We start from the raw sequence: 14,462 nt of genomic DNA, 5'->3' as shown, positions 1-14,462 counted from the left end.
AAAGTTCAGCCAAGATTCTGTTTAACCTTTTGAGGTAAAGCATTTAATACAGAGCATGATATAGCCAAAATCTTAATCATTGTGTGCTTAATAATAAACAAGAGGTGCACTAATGGTTAACACATGAGGGCCATCTAATATCTTGGAAACTCAAGTGAAGTTTTTCTTTTAACCTAAGTAACAATGTTTTAGAATTTGAAAAGAAAAGTTCAGATTTTAAATTACTCACAAACTGCAGTGTCGTTGCGCATTTCTGTGGCAATCCATCATTTTTCAAACACATTACATTCGGTACTGTCTACCTGCAAAAGCTACATATTCATCTGATTATGTTAACCTTTTCAAAATCATCACACTGGTTTTTTGGCCTGCTCCTCCAGTGAAAAGTAATGTTTTTTATATATCCTCAACTGTGCTTCAGAAATATTCTTTGCACATTATCCCTCAGTGGATCAGTGAACTGTCTCGTGAAGGGTAATGCAAAGCTCTTTGTGCAGGTTATAGGAAGCTTCATTTTACAATTTGCAGGGTTGTGATTGCTGTAGCATTTAAATTGATGGCAATGATATTCTGTTTGATGAATGTGCTGATTTCAATTCTCCCTGAGATCTTTATTTCATGTTCACCTGGTTGCCTGTTGATAATCTCTCGTTCGCTGGGAATGGGCAGAGTTGGTAGGTTTAAGGGGAAACACTTTTGTCAGGGAGATGGATATTGGGAGTCAGGGAAGTTCCCAACACCGCAAATCCATCTCCTTTAGGAAGTCCCCTGCCCATCCTATTTTCACGTCAGGGAGGTGGGGGCCAGTTGGAGTCAAGCTTGCTGGCTCTGGAAGGTGTCTGAGGCCACAATGGAGGAAGGCAGATGGGGAGGCCAGAAGGCTACAAGGACTGCCTCTGTTTACCCGGACACTGATCCAGTTGTGGAATGACAGTTAGGCCCTCAAGCCTTCATCCCGACCCAACTCCCCCGCCAATCCCTCTCATATACCGCGTGCCTCGCTCCATTCCTCCTCATATCTTCAATACCCCCTATATCTTCCATGCTCCTTCCATACCCATTCTATTATCCCATATCTCTTCCATGCTCCCCTGAATCATCCATACCTGCTCTCCCATGGTCCACCATGTACAGAGCCAATGAGCCATTGGTGAGTCTTTGAGATGCTCATGAAATTGACACACCTAACCAGAGGCTTTGATAAGATACTTTGGAAGAAACTTCCCAGCTTACAACCTCTTAAAAGTGTCAATCAACCACTTTCATATTATCAATTCTAAAACATTTTTATCCACTACAGGCCTCTTAATCTTGTGCAAATAAACACACAAGCATTGAGAAACCATATCAAAGAAAGAATAACTTATTTAAAGGTGAAAGAAATATCAATCAAACGTCAGAAGCAGACATCTGTTTTTGTAAATGGCCTAATTATGAATGCCCATCTGAGCTCCAGGAATAACAAATCAACATATTAGAGCAGACAACTTGAGGGGGAGTGAAAGCTTTGTTTTATTGACATATATATTACCTTGTAAGAGGTTTGTTGAAGTGGATAAAGTTTTTTTGAAATTAATACAATGAATGACTGCAGTTGATTAAAAGCTTTATGAGGAAGTAAGTGGGGCAATGTACTTCCATGGAAATGTTGAATAGCTGTCTTTTTTTTGGTTGCTGATTCGGGATTAGGGTTTCTCTCTGGCTCATGACTCTTCTGAGAAGCTGTGAACCGTGTCTACTAATGGAACTGGCCCGACTCTATCAAAATTACAGGGGAGGGGGTTATCAGTATAAATCTTCCACACCACCTCTAGTTCCTGAACAGATGAAAAAGCAATACTTCTCTCGATTTCTAAAATTCTTTCTGGTGTTAATTTTAAATGCTCTTTCTGATATATCTAATTGCAGTTATAAATTCCAATGCCAGCGTTGATTCTTTTCAGATGAGGACAATGGGAGGCATTCTTCCTAATTGCTACTGTACTTGTGAACAGATAATTGGACCTTACACCAATAATAATTCACTGTGACATCTGTGACTAGCCCAGTATGACCTCTAACTCTCAGTTCTGCCTACAAGATGTGTCATAATTGAACTGATGAAAAGAAAGCATACATCAATGTTTGTCAGACTGTTGGCACTGGCATTGATGGGTCTGGTTGGCATCTTCTAAAAGGTCTGTGACCACTTGGAGAACTGGATTTTTATTTTGTTTCAAGGAACGTTGTTTTGGCACACTGACAAATATGTAAAAGTAGATTAAGTAAGACATTCCTTCTACATTTTAAAGCTACAACTCTTCCCAAGCAATTGGATTTAAAATGGATGTATCTATTGTTGGTAGGAAAGGATCTCACTTCCTTATTATTCTGCTCCTTGATGATGCAAAAGTCATTCGGTTCTCCCTGATGCAACAACGGATAGAGTTTACTCTCCTTCCCCCCCACACCCCCCCAGCCCCACACCAATGACCATAAGGCAAGTTCAGAGGCAGGGCTAGCTGTTTGATCGGTTGGGAGGGTGCGGGGTGGGGGCTCCACTGCCTTCCCAGCTCCCCCGCTCCATGGATCAAGCTCAGAGGGGGAAGGGCCGGGGCAGCCTTCCTGCTCGGAGGCCAGTTGAGGCCCTTAAGTAGCCACACTTAAGGACCACTTAAAGGCCTCATCCCACTGCTGCTGGCATTCCACTGTTGGTTTGCCTGCGGCCAATTGGTAGGGGTAGGGTGGGGAGGGTCCCTCATTCTCAACACTATACCCAATCAAGGGAGTCAGCTTTGGGAAGGAGAGAGCCCACTGAAAGCCACCCCTTTGCCCTTGTTTTTGAACCCCCCTTACTCCCCCCTCTTGCCAGCGACTCTTCCCCTGCGACCCCCATCCTTCCCACACTCCAACTCTATTAGGGCATCCAGTGGCGATCCTCAAGATAGGCCTGAGTGCAATACCGGCAGTGACCACTGCTCCTGGTGGCGCAGCTCTACAATGGGAAAACTGCCAGCCTCTGGTTGGCTGGGAGATCTCGGGGGCAGGAATTCCGCCCAGCTGAGAGATAGATTGTGTGGGAAGCGTGACGCTGTCCAGCTAAGCGCCTGATTGCCCGGTAATTGTGTCGGGCCTCCCGGAGAGAAGTGGTGCAGGGTTCCCACCAGTTCTCCAACCAAGAGGCGGGACTCCCGTCGCGCACATTAAATTCTGCCCAACAGCTTATTTTGCATAGTGCCTTTAACATAATAAAACATCCCCAGATCCTTCACAGGAGCATTACAAAACAAAGTATGACCCCACACCACATAAAGTGATATTAGGTCAGATGACTAAAAGCCTGGTCATGGAGGTAGGTTTTAAGGAGTGCTATGCGGAGGAGAATGAGGAAGACAAGCAGAGAGGTGTAGGGAGGGAATTCCAGAGTCCAGGACCTAGACAGCTGAAGGCATGGCCACCAATGGTGGAGCAATTAGAATCAGGGATGCCCAAGAGCTCAGAATTAGATGCGCACTGATACCACTGAAGATTAGATGACCTCAAGATTATGGAAGGTAGAACGTGGCAGTTCAGCCAGGAGTGTGTTGAAATAGTCAAGTCTCGAGGTATCGGGAAGGGATGAATGAGCGTTTCAGCAGCAGATAAGCTGAGGCATGGATGAAGTCGGGTGGTGCTATGTGGATGGAAATAGGTGGCCGTAGTGATGGATGAATATGAGGCCGGACACTCATATCAATGTCAAATATGATACCAAAATTGGGGACAGAGTGGTGCCAGCGGGAGAGATGGAGGGTGACAGAAAACAGGAAGCTACAGGCGGAATCATCCCAGGTTTGCATTAGGTTAGTAGTGCGCCCGCCGGCCACAATGGCGACTTTTCATGCCGAATTGTCCCAAACCCGCCACATTAATTGTGCATTCCCAGGAAACACGCCGTTTCTGTGCCGGACAGGCTCTCATTCCCCTGCCATGCAATCGCCTTGCCGCTTCATCACACTGGGCTCCATATTTCAAGTGCATCCGCGTGCACATCTCTCAGTGCCTCCAGGCAATGACTGCTGCACAGAAGACAGGATGGCTCTAAAAGGCTAAAAGACTGCCGCCCCCAGGTTTAGTCATGCGCCCCTTGAGCGTCTTTTGGATACCGTGGAGGCCCACCGTGATGTCCTCTACCCCCACTCTGGCTGCAGGAGGGGCAGAGGCATCACCAATCCAGCATGGGAGGCGGCGGCAGTGGTGGTCAGCGCCAATGTCCTGCAAATGAGGACAGCCACCCAGGGCCGCAACAGGATGAAAGGTCTCATCTGTTCCACCAAGGTAACTCACATCTCTCAGGCTCATTTCCTCTTGAGCTTGGGTCCTCATCCTGTCCATGGCTCCGCTCACCACACAAACATTCCACGCAGTGCCATGCGTCCTGCTCACACTCTCTCCATCTGTTTCCACGTATGGGGAGACTGCTCATATCAGCAGGGAGAGGTCCCAGACATGGGGTGGAATGGCTGACATTCTGCCCCTCAATCATTTTGAGGAGCGTGCAATCATGCTGACTGGTGAGGACGTGTGTCATGATAATAGCTGATTGTGGTAGTGTACTCCAGGATTAGATACTATACGGTATTCTGTACTAGACAGGGGTTCACCTGACCTGGGAGTTGAAGGTCAGATAGCACATGTTGGAGCCTGTCTTGATAGAATTCAGTTCCTGCAGAGATGTGTGCTTATGTTAGGAAAATGTGTTATCAATAAAGTTAGCTCGGCGACAGCCTGTGTGCATCATTGAAACGAAAAACAAGCCCTGAATTTTCAGCTTGGCGGGTACGATCGGCAGGCCTGGGATCGGCCGGGAAACGGACCACCGATTGCGATTGGCCCCCGAACGCGATTTCACGTTGGCTGGCCGCTAATTGGTCAGCCAGTGTCAAACGCATGCTGAAAAAGCTCAGCGCTGCCAGGGTGGGGGTAGGAAGGGGAGCAGGCGATGATGTCAATGCGGGCCAGGGCCAGCGCTGACAGAAAGCTCCCTGAAGGCAGAGAGCTGCCTCAGGGAGCTGAAGACCGGACACAGCAAAAATAAAGGTTTTAAAAGCTGACAAAAAGTGTCCATGCATCACAATCAGTCACCTGAAAATCCAACTTTTGTAAACACTGTCCACAGAAATTTATTTATGTTTCATTTCATCGTGGAAATCTCATCCTACCCGCGGATGAGGTTTGTTGAAAAACGAACCTGGTCGATTCGCCCATCCGCCAACCTTAAGGTTGGACGGGCTACGTGAAATGACAGACAATTGTGCCGCTAATGGGCTTAATTGCCCTCTTAATTGTTGGCGGGCGCGCCTCCAACCTGTGCGACCGCGGGTTGACGTCGGGTTGCTAGCTCAACGTCATCTCGCGCAATTTCACGCCCGATCAGGTCGGGCACACGCCCACCCGAACAGAGTGAAAATTCAGCCCACGGTTTCAGAAGTAAACTAAACGCAAACATTGGAGGTTCTGAAACCACCGACAGAGCTCAGTGTGGAGGGTAAATCGCGCCGAAAACTGGAGGAGGTTCCGGCTGTGATTCGAGCTGTACCTCACAGCGACGGGCAGCGATAAAAAAGACACTCGGGTACAGTCTTCCAATTTCTTCAGGCCGCAGGGGAAGCTGCCCTAGAAATCTATAACACGTTCACGTTTGAAAGTGATGAGAAATGAAAACTGGCGTGAAAACTGCAGCAGCTTGTGCAAACTGGCCGGCCCACACATTCGGAGCGGAGCCCCTTCTGCTGTAACAAGAGCACGGGGAATTTCGTGAGGAAATGTATGTTGCAGAAGGAATACTTTTCAAAGGAGAAAAGATCATAATTCCTGCAACACTGAGGAAAGAAATGCTGCAGCGCATACGTGAAAGTCACCTCGGCACAGAAACATGCAGGTGAAGAGCTCGAGATGTAACGTATTGGCCTGGAATGGGAGCATAAATCAGGGAAATGGTGAATGCGTGTGCAGTGTGCCAGAAGTACAGTAAATCGCAACAAAAAGAACCACTTCAACCACACAGTGTTCCAGAGAGGCCCTGGCAGAAAATTGGAGTGGACTTGTTCACATTTGACAACAGTGAGTACCTACTAACAGTAGATTATTACTCAAAGCTTTTAGAGTCTGCACTACTGAGAAATGATAGTAAGAGCATCACTGTAATAAAACATTTAAAATCAATGTTTGCTCGCCACGGCATACCTGAAGTGCTCATCTCAGATAATGGTCCACAATTCTCAGGCACTGAGTTTCGCAAATTTGCACAGGACTGGGAGTTTTACAACAGTGCGCCAAGTCCCAAATATCCACAAATCAACAGAATGGTGGAACGTGTCTTGCAGACCTTAAAACACCTGTTGAAGTAGGCAAAGGTGGATGGAAGAGACCCCTACCTGGCTCTGCTGGATTTCAGGAATACTCCATTAGAGGGCATTGGGTCATCTGCAGCACAGCTCCCGATGGGGACAAGGCTAAGAGCAAAGCTCCCAGCTGCACCCTGAGTGTTATTTCCACAGCCAGTGAGCTGCAGCGTGCAGGACCTGCCCAAACTGAGACAGCAGAAGCAGAAACAGTTACTTTGACCTCTACCTGATCTGAACATGGGCGAGACAGTGAGGATTCAACATGAAGGGATCTGGAATCCTGCTGTTGTCACAGGAATCACAGGAGAACCAAGGTCTTACATAGTGCAGACTCCAAACGGACAACAGTACAGGAGAAATCGAAAATCCTACGTAAAAAAATGAAACGCAACCCTACTCTGAACCAGAAAGTCGCTGAAGGTCAAAATCCAGAATGCACCAGTGAAGCAACAGATAACCAGACAAAGCCTGAGAGTCCTGAAAACTATCCAAGGGGTGATAGTGACACAGAGCTGGAGAAGACCTCTGTCCTTCAAAATCACCTCTGTCACCATTCAAGACATCCAGTGGAAGAACTGTGAAAGAACCACAGAGATACAGACTTGAGTAAAAGACAAAACAGGCTGATCAAACAGAGTGAGAAAGAATAGATAACAGGCTTTCTGCACTTGAGTTGTATAAAAGATTTTTTTTAAAAGGGAAATGTCATGATAATAGTTGATTGTGGTAGTGGACTCCAGGATTAGATACTATACGGTATTCTGTACTAGACATGGGGTCACCTGACCTGGGAGTTGAAGCACATGTTGGAGCCTGTCTTGATAGAATTCAGTTCCTGCAGTGATATGTGTTTACGTTAGAAAAATGTGTTATCAATAAAGTTTGCTCAGCTACAATGTCGACAGCCTGTGTGCACCATTGAAACAAAAAACAAGACAACATGGACTCTGCTGCGGTGACAGTGAGGTCGGTGGCGAACACCTGCCTGAGGATCCTGCACCACATCATCCCTCTCTCAACCCCAGTGTGAGCGCCCTCTCTCCTGCTTTTGACTCTGCTGCCATGCAATAATTATCTCTACTTTGGTTCACAGGGAGCTCTGCTAAGTGATCGATACCCTCAGCCAGCCAGTCCCTCAGCTCCATCCAGGTCTTCATCTCCAGCCAAGAGGTCACTTCCTCCATTGAAGAGCTGGAAATAAGCAGCCTGGAAGACCCATCACAGCGTTTACCCACACCCTCCACCAGCGCAGAGACAGACACCTCGGTGGGACCTAGATCTAGAGCAGGCTCGGGTTCACAAGCTGGTGGTCACCGCACGGACACGTGTCCATAGCAGGAGGAGGCAGGTTCAGCCGAGACCCCCCCGGCACTCGGAGTGCTGCTGGGGAAGAGGCATCTGTGAGGTAGGAGTCAGATGATGAGCCTCTGGATTCGGCCTTCCAACTCATCCTGGAGAGTCAGCAGAAGGTGGGGGATCATCATGCAGATGTTGGAAGCCCTCAACAGAGTTGTACATGAGTCAGAAAAGTGGGTCTGCCTGCTCTTTGATGAACTGGTGCTCAAATGTGCGTGCATGGTGGTCTCCACGGTGAGGATGGTGGACACTGTGGACACCCTGGTCCAGCAGAACACGGAGATGCGCACAGACCTGCACTCCGTCGCGGGAGCCATGGATGAGTTCCTGCAGTGGCAACATCAGAGGGAAACAGGGCACCTCGATGTCCCTCTAGGTGCTCCTTCCCCCTCAACGAGACAGGCCGGGGCCCTCAGGCACCCAAAGGGAGGAGGAGCGGCAGCTGGACACCTCTGGGCCATCCACTCAGGAATCTCAGAGGCTGTCCTCTCCATCTGAGTCCCCTTTGCCTGTGACCCCCTCAGCCTCGCGCTCTGTCACCACAGAGGGGGCAGCCAGTGCATGAGTGAATCTGGAGGGAGAAGTGTGTGTGTGTGTGGCAGGGTCTCTCGGAGCCTTGTGCAAGCACTCCCCCACACACGCGGATCCTTCACATATCACACTCTTCCCAATGTCCTGAGCATTTTCAATGCTGCCTGCTGGGGTTCGCTTTCAGTTGTCCATCTGAGCTGACCTGCATCTCCACCCACCCACTGATCACACTCCCATGCAGCACCTGATCTTGCCCACAAAGACTCTCACTTCACTTTCGATTTGGACAGCATGGTGCTAACTCCATTTTACTTGCGCTCCCCCATCCTTTCCCCATCCCCCAGTCACCCATTCCCTTTTCCCCATCACTGTTGACCCCCCACCCTGGCATCACCTTCCACCTCCCCTCTGTGACCTACCAGCTAAAACCCTTTTCCTTTGGGGATGTCCAGGTGAATGTGCACGTTCCCTTCCTTCCCGAAAACGCCAGCCCCATCCACAATTACCTCTCCAACCTTCTCCTTCCCATCCCCAGGGTCTGTGTCTGCCTCCGAGTCCCCACCAACCACCCTCGCCCTCCTTTCTACCACTACCATCGAACCTTCACCCTCCCAACCTATCGCCTCACTCTGCCCTCGGTCATTCTCACCATCCCCTCATACCATCACCCTTAGTTTGTCCAGTTCGCTCCCCTCTGGACCCCTTCCCCCCAATGGAAACCCTTCCCCCCTCTGGACCCCATCCCACCTGGAACCTCTCCCCCCACCCTGGAACCCCTTCCCCCCAGTACCCCTTCCCCCCCTCCTTTGTCGTCCCAACCACCCCCACCACACTTTCTCTGTTTTGTCCCTCCCCCTTCCTGACTCCCTCATACGCCCTTACTTCTTCCACCACCCTTAGTTCTTCCCCCTCTCTACTCCTTCTTCCACCCTCACTCCCTCCCCTCTCCTCACTCCTTTCTACCCCCGGACTGCCTTCCCTCTCTGCCCTCCTGTCTCTCCCTGGATTCCCTCTCCTCTCCGCACTCCTTTCACCCTCTGAACTCCTTCCCTTACACCTTAAGGTGTACCTCCCCAGTTACCATCTTTGTTACTCCCTCCTCCCCCTGTACTCCCTCCCCCCCCCAACCTCACCCCCAGCACCTTCATTTCCCCCTCCCAACTTCACTCCCTGATACCTTTATTCCCCTCCTAACCTCACCCCGACACCTCTTCCTCCCCCAGTCAATCCGAGACCTTCCCCTCCAACTCCCTCGACCATCATCACAGAATCACAGAATCACACAGTGCAGAAGAGGCCGTTCGGCCCATCGAGTCTGCACCGACACATGAGAAACACCTGACCTACCTACCTAATCCCATTTACCAGCACTTGGCCCATAGCCTTGAATGTTATGACATGTCAAGTGCTCATCCAGGTACTTTTTAAAGGATGTGAGGCAACCCGACTCCACCACCCTCCCAGGCAGCGCATTCCAGACCGTCACCACCCTCTGGGTAAAAAAGTTTTTCCTCACATCCCCCCTAAACCTCCTGTCCCTCACCTTGAACTTGTGTCCCCTCATGACTGACCCTTCAACTAAGGGGAACAGCTGCTCCCTATCCACCCTGTCCATGCCCCTCATAATCTTGTACACCTCGATCAGGTCAATCATCCATTGTGAGCATCGATGGTGACTTTCCAACTTCTGTGAGTTGCTTCACAGCAGAGCCATGTCCATGAGAATCCACCCACCATGCCATGGACGTTCCTCCAGTGTGTCATTACTGTCAGGCTCCGGCATCTTCTGCTCCTCGGATGTCCGCGACGTGAGCAAGGCCCTGGCAGTAAGTCCCGACTTCTGCACGTCACACTTGTCAGGATGTTTTCTGTGTTTTCCCGCCAACGTGGGCGGACGATCCCGCGGGGGGAGGTGAGAGATTGAAGAGATTTGTGATGCAGAGGGATCTGGGTGTCCTAGTGCATGAATCACAAAAGGCTAGTTATGCAGGTGCAGCAAGTAATTAGGAAAGCTAATAGAATGTTATTATTTTTTGCGAGGGGAATTGAATTCAAAAGTAAGGAGGTTATGCTTCAGTTATACAGAGCACTTGTGAGACCACATCTGGACTACTGTGTACAGTGTTAGTCACCTTATTTAAGGAAGGATGTAAATGTGTTGGAAGCAGTTCAGACAAGGTTTACCAGACTAATACCTGAATGGGCAGGTTGTCTTACGAGGAAAGGTTGTTTAGGCTAGGTTTGTATCCGCTGGAGTTTAGAAGAGTAAGAGGCGACTTGATTGAAACATATAAGATCCTGAGGCATCTTGACAGGATGGATGCCAAAATAGGTGGGAAAGTAAATTGCAATGAAGAAATAAGAAATTTACAAATGGTTATGGACAGGTTAGGTGCATGGGCCAAAATTTGGCAGATTGAGTTTAACATGGATAAGTGTGAGGTTATTCATTTTGGTCGGAAGAATAAAAAGGCGACTTATTATTTAAATGGAGAGAAACTTAAGAATGCTTCATTGCAGAGGGATCTGGGTGTCCTCGTGCATGAATCGCTGAAAGCTAGTATGCAGGTACAGCAGGTAATAAGGAAGGCAAATGGAATTTTGGCATTTATTGCTAAAGGAATAGAGTATAAAAATAGGGAAGTGTTGTTGCAACTGTACAAGGCATTGGTGAGACCGCACCTGGAGTACTGTGCACAGTTTTGGTCCCCTTACTTGAGGAAGGATGTAATTGCACTGGAGGCGGTTCAGAGGAGGTTCACTAGATTGATTCCAGAGATATGGGGCTTGTCTTATGAGGAGAGATTGAACAGTTTAGGCCTATACTCGCTAGAGTTTAGAAGGATGAGAGGAGGTCTAATTGAGGTATATAAGATGCTAAAGGGGATAGACAAAGTAGACGTGGAGCAGATGTTTCCCCTTGTGGGGCATTCTAGAATGCGAGGCCATAGTTTTAGGCTAAGGGGTGGTAGATTTAAATCAGAGATGAGGAGGAATTACTTTTCTCAAAGGGTCATGAATCTGTGGAATTCACTACCTCAGAGTGCAGTGGATGCCGGGACGCTGAATAAATTTAAGGAGGAGATAGAGAGATTTTTAATTAGTAACGGGTTGAAAGGTTATGGGGAGAGGGCAGGAAATTGGAGTTGAGGCCAAAATGAGATCAGCCATGATCGTATTGAATGGCGGGGCAGGCTCGAGGGGCTGAATTGCCTACTCCTGCTTTTAGTTCTTATGTTCTTATGTTCTATATGGAGAGGATGTTTCCTTTAGTGGGAGAATCTGGAACTAGGGATCATTTTTTTAAAAGAAGGGGTCGCCCATTTAAAGTGGAGATGAGGCAACATCTTTTCACTCAGAGCGTCGTGAGTCTTTGGAACTCTCCACCTGAAAAGGTGGTGGAAGCAGAATCTTTGAATATTTTTAAGGCAGAGGTGGATAGATTCTTGGTAAGCAAGGGGGTGATAGGTTATCGGGGGTAGGCAGGATGCAGATTTGAGTTACTATCAGGTCAGCTATGATCTTATTAAGTGGCGGAGCAGGCTCGAGGGGCTGAATGGTCTACTCCTGCTCCTTGTTCATATTGAGTCTGTAGCTAGGGAATGGAACAGGGGCCAAGTAAAATTGTTTTGGTCTTTCCAATATTTAATTGGAAGGAATTTCTCCTCATGCAGTTGGATAAGAAGTCTGATAATTTAGCAACAGTGGAGTAGTCGAGACAGGTGTTTGTGAGATAGAGCTGGGTGCATCGACATTCACGCTTCTTTTACTTTCCAAACATGTTACTAGAATTCTTAAAATGACCCATTTGCCCGGCTTGCTATTCACAAGTTTTGTATCATTTTGAGAATTGTATTTTTATAAAGTTCACAGAATCGTGGGGCAGAATTTTGTTGTCGGCAAGCAGGGGGCGGGGCCCGCTCGCCGACGTGTAAAATGATGCGGGATGACGTCAGGCGGAACCCCCGCGTCACTGCGCCCCATTTAAATTTTCAGGAAGGCGGGGGCTCAGCAAAATCAGCTGCGGGCCCGCCAACCTGTCAATGGCCAATTGAGGCCATTGACAGGGTCATTTAAACAATTAAAGGAACTGCCCATCCAAACTTAAGGTTGGCGGGTCGGCCAGGAGCCCCGGCGGCAAATAGAAAAAACACGAAACCTCATCCAGCAGCGGGATGAGGTTTCATGCAGGGTTGCAAAAATTTTAATAAAGTTAAAAGTGTCAGCGATCTCCCTGAGGCAGCACTTAGCCTCAGGGAGATGTGCGCATGCGCGAAAGAGCGCACTCTCGCATTTGGGGAATCTCCCCCCGCCCGCACAGGGAGCACATAGCGCTTCCCGCCGGACGTCATGCTGGGCCGACCTTAATCGGTCCACCCATGTAAAATGGTGGCGGGGCCCGCTTCTCCAGCGGGGATCGGCTCCCTGCCCGCCGGAGATTGGGTCGGGCCCACCCGCCCGACAAGCAGAAAATTCTGCCCGTGATGTTGATAGCTTTTTTTAAAAAAAAGTACTAAACTGTCATCTTTAACATTATGGTGTGAGTCCAGTTTGCATTTGCCTGTCGTACTTACTTAGTGAATAAAACCTCCTTTCTAAAGAGCCGTATGTTCATCTCCTATTTAATAACTTGAAAATGTCAGGACATTAATTACAAGATGGTTGGAAAATGACTCAGAATTAAGTTTGCTCATTAAGTCATTCACAGCAAATGTATTTCCTCATGAAGTCTTATGAATTTTCAGCAATCTGGCCCAGCTGATGGTTAACGAAGATGTTCATAACAGTTAGCACAGTTGGCTGGATGGCTAGAATGTGGAGCAGAGTGATATTGATGGCGTACATTTAATCTCTGCACTGGCTGTGGTAGCTCAAGGAGGGCTGCCTCCTTGCATTGCCCCCTGGATGCGGAGTGGTGCCCCTCAAGCTATACAACCGCCTTTCTCTCTAAGAGAGAGGGAGAGATGCCTATGGACTCTCGTCGATTATGGATAATTTACCTTACCTCATAACGTCTTTATAAAAGATCAATGCTGGATAGATGTGAAAAATATTACAGGCTAGGTTACTCTTCGTACTAGCCCCTCTAGGGAGAGAAACTGAGGGATTATTAACAATTGATTATTAAATGTTGCAACTTTTACACTCAACTAGAAAAGCTTAATACTCAGCGAAAAGTCAATCTGCTATGACACACTTCATACGATTTGATTTGTTGCTTGTACAATGTACTATTAATTCTGCTGATTAAATTCCTACAGGAATGCAAATAATAGAAATATAGAGAATGACTTTGAAGTGGAATATGCCAAATACAATAACTCACTCCACTTTATGCTGGTGAATTATGTGATCTGATGTTTATTAGGAGCCACATATTATGATGCAGAATTTACTGCATTGTGGTAGTTTTGGCTGCAAGCTCAATAAAAAGATTGAATTAACCCAGCTCTTCTGGAGCTATCATTGTTTCTCTGCTTGAGTGTGCATTCTGATGTGATGTGGCAAAGAAAGACATAATAAAGAGAAGTAAGACATAGTTTATGTGGTCATATCTGTTGCCTGCTGTAATGGATACATCTTCCAGCCGTCAGTCCCTCAGCACTGTTTAACAAAATGGTCTCAGGGCCTATGTGGGTCCTTACATCGGTGGGTGGCAATCCCACACTGACTGCTCAACAACCTTGAGCTACAACAGAGAAACAAAAGCCACTTAAGGCAGCACTACTTTAAAAAATGTCACGAATGAAAGCTAAAATCAGGCAGAGTATTTATTTTCGTAGATTCATTGACCTTTGAACTTTTCTTGGAGAAATGTATAACTTTTAAAAGCTTATTTCGGTTGATGGTTTAGCTTAGTTTACTGCCTAAAGAAATCAAATCAATTTTAAAGTCCTGAATGATGTGGGTTTTAAAATGTTAATCTGAACATGCACTATCTAGACCCACTCACTGCCCACCCAACCTCAGCTGCACCAACATTGCCAGGTTCCCCACCATCAACATCTTGGGGGCTCGCTAAAGCCAAAAGCTTAAGTGGCTCAGCTGTTTCAATACGTTAGATACAAATGGTTGGGTACTATGCTACGAGTGTCTGATTGCCTGACTACTCAAAGTCTCACCACTATTTACAATGGTCACGTCAGGAGTGTGATGGGATATTCACCACTTACCTGGATAGTGCAGTCACAATAACACTCAAGAAACTCA

The sequence above is a fragment of the Cetorhinus maximus genome, chromosome 4 (assembly GCF_964194155.1).
Source record: "Cetorhinus maximus chromosome 4, sCetMax3.hap1.1, whole genome shotgun sequence".
NCBI classification, from domain to species: domain Eukaryota; kingdom Metazoa; phylum Chordata; class Chondrichthyes; order Lamniformes; family Cetorhinidae; genus Cetorhinus; species Cetorhinus maximus.
Note: the sequence above shows the minus strand (reverse complement) of the source record.